Source organism: Diaphorina citri, unplaced genomic scaffold, assembly GCF_000475195.1.
Source record: "Diaphorina citri unplaced genomic scaffold, Diaci psyllid genome assembly version 1.1 scaffold10556, whole genome shotgun sequence".
Classification (NCBI taxonomy): Eukaryota; Metazoa; Arthropoda; class Insecta; order Hemiptera; family Psyllidae; genus Diaphorina; species Diaphorina citri.
The window spans coordinates 17,228-21,392 of NW_007387930.1; the positions used below are offsets into that span (position 1 = coordinate 17,228).

General features: G+C 32.9%; 1 long non-coding RNA gene across 1 annotated transcript in view; it reads right to left on the reverse strand.

Moving 5' to 3' along the window:
* Positions 1–3,599, reverse strand: part of LOC113472927 — a 10,049-nt gene extending 6,450 nt beyond the window's left edge. The window contains exon 1 of the long non-coding RNA XR_003395052.1: positions 3,486–3,599. This is a non-coding gene — a long non-coding RNA (uncharacterized LOC113472927). The remainder of the gene's footprint in view (positions 1–3,485) is intronic.
* Between the last annotated feature and the right edge of the window lie 566 nt (positions 3,600–4,165).

Below are 4,165 nucleotides of genomic sequence, written 5' to 3' on the forward strand. Positions count from 1 at the left end.
TTTTTAAGATATGACGTCCTTTTCTCAAAAGTATTTGACCAATGAATTGATTGGAGCAAGTTGTACTAGAACAACTAATCTGATTCCAGACTGCTTAAAAATTGAAATAAAAGATCAAAAAATAACAACGCAAAAGTTACGATCTATTCGACACAAGACTTATATTGATAACGAAACACTGAATGAACATTTAAAAATCAAATACATAAAAATGCCTTGTTCTTATCAGACCATCAATCAGAAAAACACAAATCACCAATAGGTAAATTATTGGTCTCCATAAATTTAATACATTTGCACAGTACGAGGGTTGAAAAATGAAGGCAAATTATTAATCGATCTGAACATTGATAGTATAGGTCATTTTCCGCCATTCTCTTCTTACTCTTTTTTTTTTACTTTTATAAAGATCTTCAAAGAAAAATCAAATATTCAAATTTTCCGGATGAGGCTTTCATTGGCGTTTTTATTTCGTAGCAATGAAATAACTACTACATTAGACTCGTGTGGTCTGTGTCTTAGCATGTCCATCTTGTCCCTTATCAGAAGGGCGCAAAAAGACAATACTTCCCATGTACTTGCCAAGTTAAAACTAAAACACCAGAAAGTAACTTCTTGTGAATCTTGAAATAATAGGATAGGTTTTCTAGATAGGTACGAGTTTTTTTTATATATATGACGAGCATCAAACTCTGGACCTTCTGCATACAATGTTCCTACATACCATATTTTTCCACAGCTGTAACAAAGAAATCTACTCAATGATCCTTATAAATATAATATTCACCCATTTAAAGAGAATCATTTCCCATAGATTTCCTTGCAAAAGTACATAACATAATATGTACTACCCTTGTTTCCATTGTTTTGCTTTAATATCCCAGTTAGTTTTCTATGACAACAATTATGACGTTTATCAAATCATCATCTTTTAGTTTAGCGACATTCATAATGACTATCTAATTCTAACTATACAATTACCTACTTATAAACTAAGGGACAGTTCTCAGTTAGTTTGGAATTATATTTGTTATTGTTCTACTCATTCTAGTTGTCCATAACAACAACTAGAATATTGTCAATTATATCTTTGAAACCTTCCATACTTATACTTAATTATTATTTTGAAGAAATCGGTACTAAGAGGTAACAATTAATATGTTGATAATAGTTATTGGGTTAATCGAAATAAAATTACAAGATATGTATATTCTTATTAAAAAGTTTTTCTAGTTGTCCATAACAACAATCAGAATACTGTCAACGAACTCTTTTAAACCTTCCATAATTAATTATTGTCTTGATATGCTGAAAATATGTAATGGTTTAAGACAATTACAAGATATATTCTTATTGAAACGTATTTCTAGTTGTCCATAACAACAACTAGTATACTATCAACGAACTCTTTTAAACCTTCCATAGTTAATTATTATCTTGGAGAAATAAGGTCAATTAATATGTTGATCATAATAAGTAATGGCTTAATCCAAGTACAATTACAAGATATATTTTTTTGAAAAAGTTTTTCTAGCTGTCCATAACAACAACTAGTATACTGTCAACGAACTCTTTTAAACCTTCCATATTTAATTATTAGCTTGAAGAAATAGGTAGGTAGTATGCAGGTAACAATTAATATGCTGAAAATAGGTATTGAAACGTATTTCTAGTTGTCCATAACAACAACTAGAATACTGTCAATTATCCCTTTGAAACTGTCCATAGTTATCTTTATAATGTAGAAACAAGATTCCAACTTGTCCTGAAAAGTACTTGAAGAGAATCTGGAGGATATATTCTAAATTTCACCTAAACTAGCTTATTCCTTATGGGTTTAATTTCTCTAACTATCCATAATCACTACTATAATATTTAGAAAAGCTTCCTTTGTGTACATTCAGCTAAAATATTTCCTTTCTATTTGATTCAGGAACTTTTGTCTAACTTTAGTTTCTTGAGATTCTTACGCTGTGCCGCTATTGTAGATTCCTCCAAACAAGTGCCTTCTGCCAATTATGTGATATGTAATTTGCCGACTATGTTTTGATTGATGATCTTCGTTTTCTTGTCAGTCTTCACTACTACCGCTTATGATGATGTGTCTTACACTTCTTCTTTTTAAACTTTTCTTGTATATTAAACATTATGAGAAGTTCTTTATTTAACACAACAAGCATGACAAACTTTGTGGCAACAAGGAAAGCAAACTTTGCATAATATGAGAAAATAAAATAAAAGAAAAACAAGAAAGAACTAAACCTTTACAGTTTAGTTCTTTTCCAGAATATTTATGTGTAGAATATTCAACTGAAAACAAACAGTTAGGCACACTACTCAGTAAAAGAAAAAACCCCTTGACTAATAGTTTCACAGGTGATCTTTGTAAGAGCGTTTAACATCAATAGAACTCTAGGCACTGTCAGCGAGGGTTTATCTTGAATCTGTAGGCCCTTTCCCAGCGGAGTGGAAAGATTTTTTTTCTCTCTCAACATAAACCATTTGTATTTTATATTCTGAACATTATTGCTATTTTTTCTTCTCTTTTTGGTTTATTTTAGTTTGTATTTGAACTACTTACGTATAAATTCGAGTGTTTTGCTTTGCAAGAGATCAGGACGGCTGATTTTGATGTTCTTCAAAGAGTTGTTCAAAGTCATTATCAAGATGGACTTGTTTTCGCACATGTAATAATACCTACCTACCTACGTACTCAACATTTCAAATGTCGTAAATACGTATTTTCTTGAAAATATCAGCTGATTTGTAAATTTTGCAAGTTGCTAATAAATATGTACATACCTAGGTATGTACCGTATATAAAAAAGGCAAATGTAAAAATAAATGGTACCTTAACTTGGCATGCCAGCCAAGTGCTTTACCACTTACTAGTTTTACTGACGTCTTTTTTATTATCAAGATGGACTTTTTTTCACACATGTAATAATACCTACCTACTTCGCAATAACCAACGTACTCAACATTTCAAATGCCGTAAATACGTATTTTCTTGAAAATATCAGCTGATTGTAAAATTTGCAAGTTGGTAATAAATATGTACATAGGTATGTATCGTATATAAAAAAGGCAAATGTAAAAATAGATGGTACCTCAACTTGACATGCCAGCCAAGTGCTTTACCACTTACTAAAGTGGTCTCTTTGATTCCTGAAAGACATATCCTGACTTACAAACTTGATAATTTTGTGTATGTCACATGCATTTTATTAATTTTTTAATTGATAATATCACATTTCATTTGTAAATTAAGTAATCTATGAAAATCGCACAGAAGTTCAATTTGACAATTTCAAACTGTGTTGCAGGCCCTTAGTTCAATTATTGCTGAGCAGGCAAGCAGCGCTAGCGCTTCCTTTCTAACCTGGGTTCCTACACCTCGAGCAGATCGACCATGGGCTTTCTTTAGCCATTCAAAAGTTACAAGGACTAGAAGGATCTACTGGTGTACTGGTATATTCCTACACCTCGAGCTGATCGACCATGGGCTTTCTTTAGCCATTCAAAAGTTACAAGGACTAGAAGGACCTACTGGTGTACTGGTATCTATACATGGGTCTATAGTTCCCCCTTTTGGAAATCTCACGGTATACATGGGTCTATAGTTCCCCTTTTTGGAAATCTCACGACAAAGTCACAAAAGATCTAATCAGGTCACAGTGACATAGGGCGTTTATTATAGCCGATAGCCCTACTTATTCCAACGCCAAAGGATATCCCTCACTATTCAGCGGGGGAACTCGGCACCGGTCATGGAAACCCTACTTGGTTCTTCAAACTTAGAAGAAGTTTTTAGGTGATATAGTTTTGAAGAAGTACTTTCCAATACCAAATCTCACGCCACTGTTTTTGACCTTTCCTATTTGATTTAATACATGACGGGTCGTCACAGTGACATAGGGCGTTTATTATAGCCGATAGCCCTACTTATACCAACGCCAAAGGATATCCCTCACTATTTAGCGGGGGAACTCGGCACCGGTCATGGGAACCCTACTTGGTTCTTCAAACTTAGAAGAAGTTTTTATGTGATATAGTTTTGAAGAAGTACTTTCCAATACCAAATCTCACGCCACTGTTTTTGACCTTTCCTATTTGATTTAATACATGACGGGTGTGTTGAAATGGAATTGCTCAATATCTTTGG